The sequence below is a fragment of the Pteronotus mesoamericanus genome, unplaced genomic scaffold, assembly GCF_021234165.1.
Source record: "Pteronotus mesoamericanus isolate MK-2021 breed Mesoamerican mustached bat unplaced genomic scaffold, CSHL_Meso_final contig_24, whole genome shotgun sequence".
In the NCBI taxonomy this organism is placed as follows: Eukaryota; Metazoa; Chordata; class Mammalia; order Chiroptera; family Mormoopidae; genus Pteronotus; species Pteronotus mesoamericanus.
The window spans coordinates 16,418,318-16,437,579 of record NW_026555100.1 but is presented as its reverse complement, the minus strand read 5'-3'; the positions used below and the strand labels follow the sequence as shown (position 1 = coordinate 16,437,579).

The window sequence follows — 19,262 nt, the reverse complement described above, 5'->3', positions numbered from 1 at the left end:
CAATTTTTTGCACGTAGCCGTCCAGCTCTCCCAACACCATTTGTTGAAGAGGCTATTATGGCTCCATTTTATGCTTCTGCCCCCTTTGTCAAATATTAGATGCCCATAGAGACCTGGGCTTATTTCTGGGCTTTCTATTCTGTTCCACTGGTCTATGGGTCTGTTCTTGTGCCAGTACCAGATTGTTTTGAGTATAGTGGCTTTGTAGTAGAGTTTGATGTCCAGTATTGTGATCCCTCCTACTTTGTGTTTCTTTCTCAAAATTGCTGAGGCTATTCGGGGTTGTTTATGGTTCCATATAAGTTTTTGAAATGTCTGTTCTATTTCTGTGAAATATGTCATTGGTATCTTAATAGGGATTGCATTGAATCTATAAATTGCTTTGGGTAGTATGGACATTTTGATGATATTAATTCTTCCAATCCATGAGCACGGTATATGCTTCCATTTATTTGTGTCTTCCCTAATTTCTTTTTTCAATGTTGTATAGTTTTCTGCGTACAGGTCTTTTACATCTTTGGTTAAATTTATGCCTAGGTACTTTATTTTACTTCTTGCTATATCGAATGGTATTTTTTTCTGGTTTCTTCTTCTTCTACAATAAACACTTTAAATGTAAATGGGCTAACTGCTCCAATCAAAAGACATAGGGTAGCATAATAGATAAAAGAAAGCATAATCCATCTATATGTTTCTTACAAGAGACCCATTTTAGATTGAAAGACACACAGACTAAAAGTGAAGGGATGGGAGAAGACAGTCCACGTAAATAGAAACAAAAAGAAAGTGGAGGTAACAATGCTCATATGAGACAAAATAGACTTTGAAACAAAGAATGTAAAAAGAGAAAAAGAAGGACATTACTTAATTTTAAAAGGGTCAACCCAAGAAGAAGATATAACAACTATAAATAATCTATGTTTCTAACATAGGAGCCCACATATATATAATGCAAATATTAATGGATCCAGATGTAGAGATTAACAGTAATACAATGCTAGTAGGAGAAAAATTCTCCTACTTACCTCAATGGATAGCTCATCCAGACAAAAAAAATAATATGGAAATAACGACCTTAAATGTCATCTTAGTTAACAGACATTCATAGAGCATTGCATCCAAAACATGCTATTACACATTTTTCTCATATGCACATGGGACATTTTTCAGGACAGGTCACATAACTAGGCCACAAAACAAGCCTCAATACATTCACAAAGACTGATGTTATATGAAACATATTTTCTGACCAGAATGGCATGAAACTAGAAGTCATACAGAAATAAAACTGGAAAAAAAAACAAATACATGTAGAGTAAACAACATGCTTCTAAACAACCAATGGATTAAAGAAGAAATCAGACAGGAAATCAAAAACTTCCTTGAGACAATTGAAGGCAACCTTACAAAATTTAAGGAATACAACAAGAGAGAGAAGTTATAAGAAGAAATTTCATAGCTATACAGGCCTACCCCAAGAAACTGGAAAAATCACAAATAAACAATCTAAATTTATATCTAAAGAAACTAGAAAAAGAGGAACAAACCAATCCTGAAGCAGAAGAACAAAATAGAAATCAGAGTGAAAATAAACAATATAGAAGGCAGAAAAACAATAGAAAAAAATCAATTAAACTAAGACCTGAATCTATGAAAAGATAAATTCACCTTTTCACAAGACTTAAAATTTAGCCTTGGCAAGACTCATCAAGCAAAAAAAAAAAAAAAGAAAAAAGAAAAAAGAAATTAGAAATGAAAGAGGAGAGATTACAACCAATACCACAGAAATACCAGAAATAAAAAGGCTCATTGAATAATAATATGAATTACATGCCAACAAATTGGACAATCTAAAAGATGGATAAACTTCTAGAAACATACAATCTTCTAAAACTGAACTAGGGAAAAACAGAGAATCTGAACGGATCAATTATTAGCATTGAAATTGAAGCAGTACACACACAAACACACACACACACACACACTCCTGCCCCCAACAACACAAAAAAGCTCAAGACCAGATGGCTTCAGAGGTGAATTCAACCAAATAGTTAGAGAGTAATTATTACCTATTCTTTCAGATATTCCAAAAAAACTGAAGAGGAGGGAACTCATTTCTCCAAACTCATTCTAACAAGGCAAGTATTACCCTGATACCAAAACCAGAAAAAGACACTACAATAATAGAGAAGTGCAGGTCAATATCCCTAATGAATACAGATGCCAAAATTCTCAACAATATAGTAGCAAAGCAAATTTAACAGTACACTACAATGATTATACACAATGGAGATTTAACCGAGGATGCAAGGGTGGTATAACATCTGCAAAACAATTACTGTGACTCATCACATCTATAAAACCAAAGATAAAAATCATATGACTATCTCAATAGATGCATAAAAAAAAGCATTTGACAAAATTCCACATCTATTTATGATAAAAATCCTCAACAAAGTGGGTACAGAAGGAATTTACCTCAACTTGATAAAGACTTTTTATGACAAGCCCACAGCTAACACCGTGCTCAATGATGAAAGCTGACACCTCTTCCTCTAAGGTCAGGAACAAGGCAAGAATGCCCATTTCACTGCTATAATTCAATACAGTACTGGAAGTCCTAGTTACAGTAATCAGACAAGTTAAAAAAAAGACGTCCAAGTTGGAAAGAAAGAGGTAAAATTGTCACTATCTAGAAATGACATGGTACTATATACAGAAAATCCAAAACAATCTACCAAAAATTAATATAGTTAATTTAAAAAAATCACTAAAGTATCAGGATACAAAATTAATATACAGAAATCCACTGTGTTCCTAAATATTAATAATGAACAATCAAGAGAAATTTTTGAAAAATGTACAATTGAATCAAAAATAACATAATACCTAGAAATAAATTTAATCATGGAGGTGGAAGTACTCTGAGTACTCAAAGACAAAGACAACACAAATAAATGGAAGGATATATGATGTTCATGGACTGGAAAACTTAATATGGTTAAAATTACCATACTACCCAAAGCAATCGACAGAGTCAATGCAATCCCTATTAAAATACCAGTGACAGTTTTCTCAGAACTAGAATAAATAATCCTAAAATTTATATGGAACCACAAAAGACCCCAAATAGGCAAAGCAATCTTGAGAAAGAAGAACACATCTTGAGGTATCATACTCCCTGATTTCAACTATACTACAAAGCTATAATAATCAAAATAGTACGGTATTAGAACAAAAACAGACACATTAATCAATGGAATAAAAGAGAAGCCCAGAAATAAACCTGTGTTTTTATGGCCAACTAATCTATGACAAAGGAGGTAAGAATATACAATGTAGAAATAATAGTCCCTTCAAAAAGAGGTGCTGAGAAAATTGGACAGATACATACAAAAAAAACCCCAAGAAACTGAAGCATTCCCTTTCACCATAAAAGACAAACAAACCTCAAAACAGATAAAAGCTCTGGCCAGTGTGGCTCAGTTGCTTGGAGTGTCATCCTATACACAGAAAGGATGTGGGTTTGACTTCCGGTCAGGGCACATACCTAGGTTGTGGGTTTGATCCCCAGCCAGGGAGCCTATGAGAGGGAACCAATCAATGTTTCTCTCTTACATCTCTCTCTCTCTCCCTACTTCCATACCTCCTTCCCTCCTCTCTAAAAGCAATGAAAAAATTCCTTGGGTGAGGATAAAGAAGTAGTTTAAAAATTGATTAAATGTAAGCCTGAAACCATAAACTCCTAGAAGAAAACATGGGTAGTAAACTATTTGACATTACTCTGAGTAATATCTTTTTGGATATGTCCCATTGAACAAGGGAAACAAAATCATTTTTTAAAAAAATGCAACTTCATCAAACTAAAAGGCATTTGCACAATGAAGGAAACCAACAAAATAAAAGGACAACCTATTAAATAAGAGAATATATTCACAAATGATATATCTGATTGGGGGTGATATCCAAAATATACAAGGAACTCATACAATTCAATTAAAAAAATAAATAAAACAATCCCATTAAAAAATGGGCAGAGGACATGTCTTCAAAAAAGTCATACAGATGGCCAACAAGCATATAAAAAGCTATCCAACATCAGTATACAAAATTAAGTGTAATTTTATACCAACTGCACTTTAAAAAATTTCTCTCTCATATTTCTTTTTTAAAAGAGTTTATTTATTTTAGAGGGAGGGGAAGGGAGGGAAAAAGAGAGGGAGAGAAATACTGATGTGAGAGAGAAACATCAATTGGGTGCCTCTTGTATGTGCCCCAACTGGGGACTGAACCCACAACCCAGGCACGTGCCCTGACCAAGAATGGAACCAGTGACCTTTCACTTTGTGGGATGATGCCCAACCAACTAAGACACACTGGCCATGGTATCTCTCATATTTCTTGATTAAATATAGTTTTACCCTTATTTGTGAATATCCATCCTGATTTCAACGCAATATATAGGTACATGTAAGACCTCTTAAGTTTTCAAAATTTTATTTTCATTTATTTGACATCACAGCCCATATTTGCATTATTTGGAAGCAGTTCAGTCTAATTACTGCACTACAGAATTACTGGAATGTGTTGTGTAAGTCAAATCACATGTTGAACAATATCCATGAACTCACTATGTAAAGACTACTGTGAGTTTAAAACAAAAACAAAAACAAAAACAAAATAAAGCCAAAAATGTTGTAATGTAAATCATCTTCTATCTTGCATTTTACTTGAAAAATTCTAATCTAGGCTTTCATTGACTCTTAGTTCAGAAAACAGTTTTTTGTAAATAGGGCACCTTACATTCTTTGGCAGGCCCTATATGTGGTACCAGAACATTCACCTTGAATAGAATTTTTAATAGTATAAGGCTTTCCTGCACTGCCACCCTGTGGAATATTCAGAGAAGACAACCAGACTTGAAAGCCTAAGGAAAGGACCATCACCACCAGCCACCACCCCCGAGGACTCAACTTCTCATTACATAGTACAGCACATTCGTTTTGCAGCTCAGGTCAAGTGATATCAGAATTTATACATCTGAAATGACTTTGGCCTGTTAAATTTCTTACTATGCATTCTTTAAGTAACTGAAAATTCATCGATGTTTCATTTTCAATTAATGTAAAAATTTCTACTTCATGTGAACTTTTAAACATGTTTACTTTTTTTCCCTAAGTATTTCATGTAAACCTCTGAGAAAATACCTCATGGAAAGAACCAAGGGAGTTCATGAGGCAATGAACTATATGGTTTAACCTCACTGAAAGGAGGCTTGTTATTACCTGAATTCTGTACCTACTCCTACAGTTCAATCTCTTCCCTGAGAACTGTATTATTATAATAGTGACAACTGGAATAGCACAGGAAACAAAAGGCTTTCACAGAAGTACACAATGATCTGCTAAAGATTTTGATTTTAATATATTGTTTTCTGGTATTAAAGACATTATAGGACCATGGGTTGATATTTGCTTTTTATGTTGACTGTTGGAGTGTTCATGTTGGAAAGTCTGTAAATAAATTTTATTTTCCTGCTGGTTTGATACAAATTATGTCTTTTATTGGAAATAATGTTCCACCTATCAAAGCAAAACTCAAAAACAACAACAACAAAAATAAAACTATAATTGTTGTATTGAGAAACAAGGTCAGTTTTGTCTTCCTTTTTTTTTTTTTTTTTGCTTACTTCTACCACATTTTCTTTCCTTACAAAATCTTTTCTTTGGGTGAACTCTAATTACCATGGAAGTCTTCCTCAAAAAGTCTTCCTTGGTATAAATTCTAGAATGTGTAAAAAAAATAATTCTTACAACTCTATAATAAAGAGATAAATGACCCATTTAAAAATAAGCAAAGAATCTCAATGGATAGTTCTTTAAAGAACATTTACAAATGGCCAACAAGCACATGAAAGATGCCCAACATTAGCTATGAGGGAAAAAATGATAAAATCAAAACCACAGTGAGATACCGTTTTGTACCCTCTGGGTGGCTATATTCAAAAGGACATACAAAACAAGTGTTGACAAGGATACAGAGAAAATGGAACTCTCACACATCACTGGTTGAAATGTTGAATTGTACGGCACTTTGGACAACAGTTTGGCAATTCCTCAACAAGTATAACAGAGTTACCATATGAACCAGCAATTCCACTCTTTGGTACATTCCCAAGAAAACTAGAAGTGTACTTCCACACAAAAACTTGTACACAAATGTCCATAGCAGCATTATTTATAATAGCCAAAAAGTGAAAACAGACAAAACATTCATCAGCTGATGGATGGATTGGCAGAATGTGATATATCCTTATGATGGAATATGATTCAGCCATTAGAAGGTATAGAGCTCTGATATATGTTTCAACATGGGTGAACCTTGAAACATTATGCTAGGTGAAAGAAACCAGACACAAAAGAGCACATATTTTATTGTTCCATCTATATGAAATGTGCAGAATTCGCAAATCCAAAGAGATGGAAAGTAGATTAGTAGCTGACAAGGACTGGAAGCAGGGAGTGATTGCTAATGGGCTGGGGTTTCTATTTTTGGAGGGATGAAAATGTCCTGGAATCAGATAATGGTAATGATTGCACAGTTTTGTAAATATACATTGACTCTTTGCCCAACGATTTGCAAATATATCTCACCCCAATAGATTGTCTTTTCACTTTTTTGATGATGTCCCTTGAAGCTCCAAAGTTTTTAATTTTCGTAAGTCTAATTTACCTAGTTTCTTCTTTGGTTGTTTCTGGGTTTTGGTGTCGTAGCAATATAATCAATCTCAACCCACAAACACTGTGATGCATTTAAACAGAACAACAGACACTGCTACCAGGACACTGCAGAGACTCTGTTATCACACAGTGCGTAATCTTTACTAGTCACACCTAGGCTGGGGTCAGGGTGCATCCTCCTCCTCAGCACCCTGTGCTCAGAATTTCCTTTCTTAGCACATGCTGTTCCTTCCCCTTACCTGGAACACTGCGCCTTCCAGCACAGCCTGTTCCACAGAGCTCTTGCACGACTCACTCCAGACATTTGTGTAGGCATTAAAAATTCACAACAACCATCTAAAGTGGCTGAAAGCGAATGCAGTCTTTGGATGCATCATGCCAGGAAGACAGTGCCAATCAGAGAGAGTGAGAATCTTAGGGGACTCTGCAGGAGCCAAACAACAGATGGACCAGAATTTCAGGGCCATATTTTAAGAAAAGTTAAACATTGAACTGTAACTTGATGCTGGTGAACAGGAAAGTAAGGGGGCAGAAGATACTTCTTGGAAGAAAAAAAACATGGAAGTCATGCCTCACTTAGCCCAAGGGCTGCTGTGGGGGAACCTGAAGGAAACCCCAAGAATAGAAGTTACAGGGCTATGGACTCAGGAGTCAATATAAAGAAAAGCTTTCTAGCACAGTGCCCGGCACTGAGAAGGAGCTCAACCACTCACTTACTGAATAAAGACAGAATGAATAGATTCAAACTCCCAAATGGGGCAATGGCTATCCAAAGAATTAATGAGCTCCCATCCCTGCAAATACTCGAGCAGGGGGTGGTGGAAAGGACTGCTACTCGTGGCTTAGCCGCAGGGCAAGCTGAGATGTAAATTTACTAGTCTCGGCACCTAGAACAAGTACTCATAACAAGCTTATGTTTTAGATCTCTTCACCCTAATTGTTTTATCAGATGAAGAAAAAGACTTTAAAAGGATTAAGTGTCTTATCTGGGACTACACAGAATATGAGATTGGTGGAGGGCGGTGGGGGGGGAGGGGGCTTATTGGCTCCTCCTGCAGCCCAGCTGCGCTGCTGGAGGGCTAACGGGGAGGGGAGGCAGCCTGCCGCGGTGCAGACGGCAGGAGACGGAGAAGGCGCGCCCCTCCTGCTTCCCAGGGGTGTGAAACTGTGGAATTAAGACTTCCAAAGTGATCCGGTGTGATTTAATTGTAGGGGTTCTACTTCCCCCAGTTTTTGGCCCATTCAGGCTTTTTTACTTCAATTGGTCAAATGACTGATTGGATTTTATACAGAGAAAGATCTGGTGACTCCCCTGAAAGACTGTACTAAGGGCAGAAGACGACAAATTAGAACAAATAAAAAAAAAAAATGGGCAGAGAAGTTAGATCGCCTAACTAGCACAGTGACAAGAGATCCAGAAGGATTTGCTGGGCGCCCTGTAAATGCATTCAAGTTAGTGAAACGTCTGAACTCTGAGTGGAGTGAGTTGGAGAATCTAGCCCTTAAGGATGTGTCAGATTGCTTTATCTCTAATCTAGCAATTCAGACACAGTGCTTCCCTAATGATGAAGATCAGCTTCCAGGGCAGCCAAAGCCCTGTTCCATCTCCAGGACACCTACAATTTGGACACAGACACCATTTCAAAGGGTCAGAAACCTTTTCTGACAGTTGAGGATCGTTTTGAGTTGGGCAAAGTGGCCTGCACAGAAGCAGATTACTACCATACAGGACTGTGGACGGAACGAGCATTGAAGCAGCAGGAGGAAGGGAGGCTTCTACTTCAGACAGAGTCTCTGTTCTAGGTGATTTGAACTATGCGGGTTACCAACAAGGAGACCTCAATAAGGCACTTTTACTCACAAAGAAGCTTCCTGAACTGGATCCTGAACATCAGAGAGCTAATGGTAACTTAAAATATTTTGAGTATATAATGGCTAGATGCCAACAAGTCTGCTTCTGATAACCAATCTGATCAGAAAACCACATGAAAGAAAAAAGGGGTTGCCGCGGACCGGCTGCCAGAGACAGGAGTCTGAAATGCTGTGCCGCGGGGAGGGTATCAAAGTGACTTCTTGGAGACAGAAAAAACTCTTTTGCCGCTCCCCTGATGGAAACTGGAATTCTAAATTTATTCTGGCTCCAGCCAAACCGGAGGATGAGTGGGACAAGCCTTGTTTTATTCGCTTCCATGATATTATTTCTGTTGCAGAAATTGACATTGTCAAGGATCTAGCAAAACCAAGGCTGAGGCAAGCTATAGTTCATGCCCCTGAGATTTTAAAGTTGACCACAGCACAGTGCAGAGTATCTAAGAGGGCCTGGCTCTCTGGTTATAAAAACCCTGTGGTGTCTTGAACTAATATGAGAACACGAGACCTAAATGGATTCGATGTTTCCACAGCAGAGGAATTACAGGTAGCAAATTATGGAGTGGGAGACAGTATGAATCCTGTTTTGATTTTGCACAGAAAGACAAGCCAGATGCTTTCAAAGAGCTGGGAACAGGAAATAGAACTGCTACATGGCTGTTTCATATGAGTGATGTATTAGCAGGAGGAGCCACTGTATTTCCTGAAGCAGGAACTAGTGTTTGGCCCAAAAGGGGAACTGCTGTTTTCTGGTATAACCTATTTGCCAGTGGAGGAGATTATAGTACATGGCATGTGGCAATGCCCAGTGCTAGTTGGAAACATGGGTATCCAATCAATGGCTCCAGGAACATGGACAAGAAATTCGAGACCATGTACCTTGTCAGAACTGGAATGACAAGTAGGCCTCTCTTCCTCTCCTTTTGTACTCAGATGTGTCTGATACACACAGTTCCCAGTCCTAACTTTCAAGAATTTACCATGGACTAGCACACCACTCCATGACTGACTCAGTTATGGACCTCACCCCATGTTTCATCTGTGGATAATTATTAACTTTGTGGGTTTTTTTCCTTTTAAAAGTAACACCAAATCAGCACATTGTACGTACAAAACTTTAAAGTTCAGTTGATATCACAGCGGACAAACAAGGGAGACTGCAAAATGAGGAATTCTTACATTTGTTACATTTTTTAAAGAACTTTTTTGTTAGATTAAAAATATACTTTAAGAATCTGGTTATGGTATATCGCTACATCTTAGCCAGTGGGTGGTAGGCTAGAATGGGCCATGTGATTAAGGAAGACATGCCTTGTAGTATGTACCTAGGTACTGTGTTTACCTAGTCTTCTTACTTTCTGGATCTACCCGAAAACTAGGAATAAACTAGGCCTCTAATCTGCATTTCATACAAAGCTTACCCACCATATACTTTCTAGGTTTATTTTTTTTTCCTCTCAAGTTCTTGTTTACTTATTTATTTGCAGAAAAGGTCTTTAATAAATATTCAAAAAACTGGGTTTTTGTTTCATTGTGTTTTGGTAGCAAGAGCAAAATAGTTAGAGAACCAATCACATGTAATCAGGAACCCAGTATTAACAGCTGGGAGGTTCTGAATCCCACTCCAGCCCATGGGGTCAATTTTTCTCCATCTGACAACTGCAAAGGCTATGTTCGGACAGGATGGGTAATTTTTTTCATTGTCACCCCAGGTGGAGACAAGATTTGCTCTAAGGCGAGAATGCTGATCTTGACCGCTGAGCAAAAGCTCAGAAACAGAAAAGGACCCAGTTTCCCTCCAGCCCTGTGTGATTTGTCTTGTCTTAGCCAGAATATCAGAGTGTGAATCAGAAAATATGAGGATTTTCCAAATTCCAGTCTTCAGGCCTAGGTACCCAGGGGGGCCGGAACCTCCAGGTGAGGTCTCACCAAAAGCTTTTTTCCACAAGTCCTTTTTAAAGAAAACATACTTTATTTTACTTATCTCATTTTTTTTTCTCATAGCTCCTTTGTGATGAATTATATCTGTTTGAGGTAAAATAGTTTGATTAAAGAGATTTTAACAGAAAGTTCTACATAACAACACTGGGGTTCTCAACGAAAAGAATCATTACTTGGTCTGTTTCTTTGTCCATTTTCTTAAATGACTGAAGATTTTGTGGATAAACTTTTGTTTTTATTAGTGCTAATGCTTTGCCTCATTCTTGCTACAGCAGAGTCATGATACTAGCATTCTGATTAAATAAATTTCATGCCTTAAAAAAAAAAAGTGAGATTTGATTTGAAATTCATCTCCAGAATGCGTATCTTTCCTTTTAATCACAATGTTGTGTTAGCTCTGAAGTTTAATAGACTCCAAGATTCTGGGCTTCTTTTAAATTTTGGACCATTATGATATAAGAACAAGGCACTTATGTACCACTTTTTCAAAATAGAGAACCTGAATTGTCTGCTAAAACTGAGGGAGACAAACCTACCTGAGCCAGAAAATCACAATGACCACTCTATGTGGTTATTGCATGTATTTTCCATTCTCTAATTCCTAGATTAACTAGTGCTTTATGAATTTGTCTAGCTTAAAAATAACTTTTGATACATCTGGTTGTTCTCCTCTATAGCTACAGGCATGCATGTGTGGTCTGAGGAGTGAGGTTGCAATGAGCTGGAGGACAGGCTTTAAAACACACACAAACACCCACCCACCCACCCACCCACCCAGGAGTCCTCTTTCTGAAATGACAGGGCCCCATCTCTGCCTGCCATTAGGCCTACATTTAACGGACAAGACACAAAGATCCTGCTGAAATTTATTCCAACTTCCTCCTCCTCTATTCTTTAAGTACCTACCCTATCTCCCAATAGTCCAATATCTGGTGCTCTATTTCTTGAGTTAAAGCAAACGCCCCCCCCCCCCCCGCCCCCCGCCTACTTTAACGTGCAAGGAAAGGGGAGGAAGATGGCAAACGTGATTGCATGAGCCATTTTCAGTCATTAATGACCTCGCCATGATCAGCCTGATTGGTTGTTAGATTTCAAAAAATACTACATTTTAAGAGAGGCAGACCAAATAAGTGCCTAGTACAACACCTAACCAGAGTCCGAAGCAGCCAGAAATAATTACTCAGGAAGGAACTGGTAAAGAATACCGATCATGCTCTTTCTGATTCACCATAACGAACACTGCATCAGAGCTGTGGGGTCGCTCCCAGGATAACACCTTGCTCCTGATCGATCCTCTGCTGCTGAGACCGAGTGAGTGAGAGAGGCGATCATAAAAGCGCAGACAATTCCTTCGGCCATTCTACACGGTGAGTGTATGTTCCCCGGGTCCCTCACAACCAAGTGAGCAGAGTCTGTTTTGCCCTCAGAAAGTCTCAGGACCTCCAGGTTGTGGGAGCCTCTGTAATTCTAGTGCTAAACATAGTTTTCCTCACAACATGATCCTCAAACACAAACCAACCAATTCAACCGAAGAAACAAAGATGTAGTCCAAAGCTGGTGGAAAAGTTGGTGGTGTTGAAATTATTGAGAAATGACACATTACTGAGGGCCATGACATTTAAACCGTAGGCCCTGAGTAGGATCTGACTCCACCCTAGCACTGGAGATAGAATCTATTTCTACCAACTACTAGGGAAGGGGATGTTTTATTTATCAAAAATGCTATATTATAACCAGGTCCTATGGAAGAGATTGGCATAAAATGTTACTTATATACAACATAATAGACCTTGTCTGAGAACTCTTTTTGGGGTTGTGAAACACTGGACCCAGTATTATTAGTGGCATGGCGGGGGCGGGTTATTAAATGTTAGACCCTTGTGAGCCTCTGGGGTGTCATCCAATCTGGGTTAAAAACAAATACTAGAGAGGTGGTACTTGGGATGTGAAATTCTAGATATGATTCTGCCCATGACTTGCTGTGTGGCCTGGAGCAAGATATTTCACCTCCCTGACCTTTAAATTCCCTTCTCTGTGAAAGAAGAGCATTATGGTTCCAATGACCTTGGAAGTCCTCGTAGCTCTGACAATTCGTGATTATATTTTAATGTGTCCTAAATTCCCACCTTAGCGCGACATCGTGTTTCTAGCAACTGAATAACCTGTGCGAAAACCTAAACAAATTCCAACGAATTTGACTTCACAGAAAGAAATCAGTTCATCAGCATATTCTGCATCCTGAGTTCTTCTGTCTGCACCAAGTACACTTCGGTATGTCCTTCCCTGCCGAGTGCGCCCCCCAGGAAGCACCCAGGTTACACACAACGCTCAAGCTGCCAGCAGGCATTTCTAAGTTTGGCTGCTCCAACAATTTATGAAAAAAAAAGTGGTAAGAGTGGGAGAAAGAGTAACAATTTAAATAACGTTCACCTGCTTGTCCTTGAGGCTATGTGGAGTTTCTGGAACAGCAAGCTTGAGACCAGCTGTGACAAATTACCTGGGGGTGAGGGCGGTCTGGGGAAAAAAAAGCAGAGTCCCGAGATGCTCACAGGACACCCACTGACTCAGGGTCAACACGAGTTGGGAACAGGAATGCGCTCCCCGGGTGATTCCTTTGCAGAGCTTGAGAGTTGCCAAGGTTGAAAGATTTATGTGGCAAAACGTACGTAAACATCCAACAGCCTAAATTAATGTAGGAATCACAGAGTGTGAGTGGGCAGACTGCCTCCACAACTGGAACACACATTAAGATGGTACTGAGTTGGAGGAGCCCGTGAGACATGGGAGTGATACTCACGAGACAGATCTGAGCTGGCAATATCCATTTAAGGGTTGTTGCCTGTAAGCAGGAAGCTGGGCAACGAAAGGATGAGGGAAGAAATAGAAGGTAGGCAAAAGGGAAGAAATATATTCACCAAAACATAGTCAGTGGTCATTTCTGGGTAGTAACATAGATCGTGGGTGACTTCTACTTTATAGTATCATTCCTTTTATGTTGTTTGGATTTGCTTTTCAATGAGTATTACCGTTTTTATAATCATTAATCAAAATATCATTTCCTGACTGATGTAACAGAGATGAGGAAAATCCATTTTTCAAAAAGTTCGAGAACAAATAATTTCTTGAGAAGTGAAAATCCAAGATTATAGTCCTAATACACTTTTCAAAATATTTCAATTTAAAAGCATTTTTATTATTACATAATGAGTTAACACATTAAAACTCTCATGTTATAAAAACTATATTTTTCCTCTGAATATTTTGATAAGTGACATTTCTGCAGCTTAATCCCTACTTACTAAGTTTAGTTTTTTTCCCCCTTAGAAATGCTTTATGTAGGTCCTGTACACATATACAACTGCAATTACATGAGAATTCCCATTAAAAATCTGTTAAGTAATTAACTCCTTCAGGTATAAAAATGTTTATATACAACAAAAATAAATAAATAAAATCTAATACGTATAATTTTATATTTATTGTAAGTACATAAGATCTCTATGAATTCCTCTTCATTTGTATTCATTTGCTATTTATAATAGCTCCCCCTAGTGTCCAACTGGTGGAAAGGCATAACAGTGGGGAAACAAAGGACAGGGTGCAAATAAAATGGGTATTGGAGGAGCGGAACGAGATGAGGCTGGATCATTGTTGTCTAGTGATCTAAATGAAGTGCTTAGCTTTTTTTGTACTACATCTGACTCCTTCCTAGGTCCCTAGACAACGATGAAAGCAAAAAAAAATGAGATTTTGCATGACTTTAAAAATTAACCAAAGACAAATTTCCAAAACTGCCCTATAACATCTTTCGATGTTTACTTCCAGCCTAAACTTGATTTGAGAACCTCCGTTCCCTTTCACCTAATTTCCTTCCAGTTAAAACATTATCCCGTCTGGGGGAAATTGCACTAAGGAGTGGATTAAAAATAAAAGCCTTTGAAATTTCAAGGAGAGTGTCCCACTGTGATGCTGACAGATGCTTGGGGGCAGCTGTCTTGTTTCAGTATCATCACAAAAGCCCTGCTCAACTTGAGATTTTTTCCTACTCCTCAAAGCTGTTTAAATAATGGGGCTATCTCATTCATTCTTCCAGCAAACATTTTCTGCCCCCTGCCCTGAGGAAGTATCAGGAAATACGGTAACCTCTGCTTGTGTGGGAGCCCACATCTACCTCAGATGTACTGACATCAGAATATACTCAACCTGATATTTTTCCAAGGATCTTAAGCCCTTGAACTCACCTTCATTTAACCAGTGGGCCCCCCGCTACTGCTTATACATTGTCATTTTGTATGAAAATGTCATTATTTTTAATTAAAATATGAGAAAAGGTACATATAGATCTCAAATGTTACTAATATTTTTTTCTCCTCCTACCTTATATCCATTTATTGGGCAATGCTATGACTGAAATTCTGGCAAGTGATACAGTATCAGAACTAAAATTTTGAACTCTAACTACAGAGAAAAACTAAGTATTACTGAAGTTAAAGAATGTAAAATAATTCCAAATGATTTCCAAGCTTTCACATTTGAACCCATTCATTCACATGATATAATATGACTTCTCAAAAAACAAACAACCCCCCCCCCCCCAAACCCCACATTCACAAACATATGGAGGAAAAGACTACTAAGGAGAGAGAGACCAGACAAGAACTACCTACTAGTACTTAAAACCACAAAGTAAACGTTTTCACTCACTCACATTTCCCTATTTTAAGCTCTATTGATTACAGTCATAAATCATGTTTCATCTGAAACACAGAGCTTTCCTTCTCCAACGATTAGAATTTAACCAAATTTTATTTTGGTGTTAATTTACAATTTGTCACTAGGGGGAGTAGTTGTTCTTTTTTTCTTTTTAAGAAAGTTTTGCTAAAACAAAAACATTTTCTTTAGTTTGCTCAGCATATATTTAAGTTTTAGTATGTGAATATTTGTAAAGGCCTTGGGTGACCACAGGGTACCTGGAGGATTTTCTAATTTTCTGTGTTGTTTTGGTTACAATTTTGTAGCTATACCAGCTGAATTCACACAATCTTGATGCTGATAAATTAAATCTCTAATGACTTGTTTTTGCATTTTTAGTTTTTAAAACAAATCCCTTCTGGTAGCATCATAATTACATAGCTGTAAAAGTAAGGTAAGAAAAAGGCAGTATTCTGACAGCTGGTTCTATCCTCTAATAAACTTGATTTTGAAGCAATTCTGGAACACAAATTAATACAATGTTCCAGATTATAAAATTCATTTGAAATTCCATGTTTAGAAAAAGATACAACATGGTGGTCGGCACATAATAGGATCACAATAATTATTTATTAAGCTGACAACATTAATTTTAAAAAACTCAGGGATTCATGGTTAGTCCACCTCTAGTCTGCACCCTCCACCTTCTACCCTGCAAAATGAGATCTGAACTTCAGATGTAAGTAAACACCCTTTTTGGTCTTACAAGTCTCACTGTTAAATGCACACATCATCAGCAAATAAAATTTCCTAAATAACTGCAATAATAGCTGCAAATGTGAATTTCTGGATAACTCCCAATCCAAATAGCAACCTAAACAATGCACTGTAGTTCTCAAGCTTTTTGGTCCATCCATGTTATTGGGGAAAGTTTTGAAGGCACTGATGCAGAATGATATCTTGTTTCCCAGGCCCATCGTCAGCACATTAATCAATGACAAAAACACACTGAGAGTGGACCAAGGCCACAGAACGTGAAGGAGAGCATGCAAGCCCAGAGAATTAATGTGTTTTATACTTGCCTGATGCAACCACTGACATTCATTGACATTATTTTTTTCCATTAGCACTATTCTTATGATTACAGCCAATTTGTTCAGAGGAAGGAGGAGGAAGGGAAAGCAAGGCAATCTGTGGCCGGCTGTAAAAACTCATCTCAGAAGTAGAGCAAACCTGGTGCCTGAGTACTCTGTGATGCCTTTGTACTTTTGACAATGGCTGCCTATTAGCAATTATAAACCCTGGAAGGTTTTATGTTCCTCAATCATGGAGAGGTATATTTTAAAGAACAATTTTTCTTGTCTGCAGTGAAGAAAAATGTTTCCAGGAAGCATATATCTCATCCATCAGAACAGAATGTACCATCCAGGGCCAACTGAGTTTGAGACAATTGCCTCTCAGGGCACGCTACATTGTGCCCTGGGAATCCATTCTTCTCCAAGGCTTAAGCCGATTGACTTGCGATCAATTAGTACTAATTCTGAGTAGCATCTGATATTCTCAGCATGCTCCCCTATCCTCTTCATTCCTTAATTCCTACAATTAGCATGAATTAACATGAGTTCCCAGTTCATAGATGAATTAGAGGTTTAGAGGCTCTTTGGTGACTTCTCTGGGTTCAGAATGGCATTTGGTGACAGAGCTTTCACAAAACAAAATTTTCTCCCCCAAACTCTCCTAGTTTGTTCTTTTGAGATTTCCTATACAGCAAAATACAAATAACATGTACAGGTTGTTGAACCTGATACTGTTTTTCAAATAGCAATGCCAAAGTTGTTTTAAAAGAAGCTCCAACTTCAAAGATTAATATGGGGGCTTATCTATGGGAAAAAGACTAGGATATAGCAAGGTATTTTTATGGCATCAAGGCAAATTAAGCCTTATCGCAAACTACCATAATCAACGAAGATGCCTTCAAAAACCCCCCCCCAAAACATAATACAGCACCAAAGAAGTATCCAGAAGTAATGTGCCACCTAAGATTATTTAGCCATTTAGTCACTCTGTTTTATCCTCAGATTACTCCGTGTCTTGTATATGAGAAGTGGTACGGAAGCAGGAAGTGTTTGCTTAAAATACAAACCTTCATGAGTTAGCAAAGGTAACAGGAAACAAATTCCAGAAGAGACAGGAAATACCAGTGGAGTGTGAGACCGGGCAGTCTCCCAGTGCCAACCGCTCTGCCAAATGCCACACAACCACATCACAGGCATCTGTGCACAATGACTTGTCCTTGAGGGAAAAGGGAGACTTGTGTGTTCAAAGATGAAAGGGCTTCCCCAGGTAGGAAAAAAAAAAGCCACTGAGAAAATGAGGCATTTCACTTTAAAGCATTCTGAAAATGTCACAGCCTGTGTGACACAGCAGGTATCAGGACAAAGGGAGAGTAGAGATAAAGTATCAGCACTGAGTGTGTTGAGAAGGATGGTGATGGTTCAGGAAAGGCAAAAATAGAAGCGTGTCTACTGCTGCTAGAGAGGATAATTCTCCGCCGGGAAACATACATTTTGAAGGATGCCGAAGTTCCCTTATTTTCCCATTTAACATCAAGGAGAGGGGCCCGTGCTGCCCCGGGAAAAGAATCCGGGTCCCTGGCATCTCCATTAACTGAGACAAAGGACGGCTGACTATATGACGCGGGTGCAGGCGGGGGCTCCGGAGTCCCTGGGGGACTAGGGGCTCCCTGGGCCAAGTGCATCGTGTGCAGGTTTTCACACTTTACGCCCAAAGAATGAGAGTCCCTTATTCCTGACCTTGACGGCAACTAGGCTCTTGTGATCCAGCTTCTTCTCATGAATGAAATGAGGACTTCGAGGCTGTGTACTGAAATGTGGGGGCCTGGTGCAGTAGGGCGGGGGCGAGGCTGGCAGCTGGAGGACCTAGATATGCGACACTGCTGGAAGGACTTTACCTCTCTGGGTCACCTACTTGAGAGGGTGACAATAGATGATTTTAAGACTCTTTACCGCCCTGAAAGCTCTATGGTTTTGCTCTCTTTAAAGGAATGATATTCACCTACCGGGACCCTTGACATTAATCTGGTGCTCTAAACGAAGGAGCAGCAGACGGACGCCTCACACCCCCCCGAGGGAATCCACCCTGACCTCGTCTCACAAAGCCCATGAGTTCACAGCCCAGGAGTCTCAACAGGACTCAGTCCCAGGCACCTCGGAAGTCTGGAGAAGAAATGGCAGGAAACACCTCCTGCAGCACTCCACAACTGCTCCCCAAGGACAGCCAGGAACACCACGGCGAAGGCACAAATATCAAGGCTCTGTGCCTGCACAATTGGGGAGATTCATGATGTTTCTGGGGGTTGACAGAGAAACTTGAAGCACTGAAGAAAATCCAAAATAATTACATCAAACTATGGTACTCTGGAGAAACATAAAAGTGTCATTGTAACATTTTCAGAATTTATTTCTTCATTACAGAGTAGAAAATTAGGGCTTCCACATCTTGCCTTTGCTTCTGACTCAGCCGGAGTGTGTGAGAACTCCCCTGGCACCGGAACAGAAAGCAGGGAGGCCAGTGGATATATTTACTGACAAGTGTTGGTGCTCCATTTTCTGTTTGCTAAAAGATCTGACCTATTTTCACAAATCACACGTCATCTTCCCCTACTACTTGCCTCCTGTGATAACCTGGCTCTAAAGAAAGGCTAGATCTTAGTTATCTGCTTTGTATAATTTCTCTGCTCATGCATTTGGAAGTGACTCTCCGTCCTCATGACCTCCACAGGCTGGTTGGGGAGAACTGTGGGATTCTAGCCTGGCCTATGTTGTGTTTACTGGAAGCAGCTTCCTGTCCTAAAGGAAGAAAGGAATTGATTACTAATTCCTTTCAAATATCTTCTTTTGAGCTGTGGCTCCCCTCCAACTGAGCAGACACCAGACTTTTTGTAACTGATATTCACAGATAAGGTGCAGATAATATTTTGGCCAACAGTTCCAGCCTCGT

At 38.9% G+C, this 19,262-nt stretch overlaps 1 pseudogene; it reads left to right on the top strand.

The window, feature by feature from the left end:
* LOC129069714 (prolyl 4-hydroxylase subunit alpha-1-like) overlaps positions 1–9,507 on the top strand; it is a 33,910-nt pseudogene extending 24,403 nt beyond the window's left edge.
* The last annotated feature ends 9,755 nt before the right edge of the window (positions 9,508–19,262 follow it).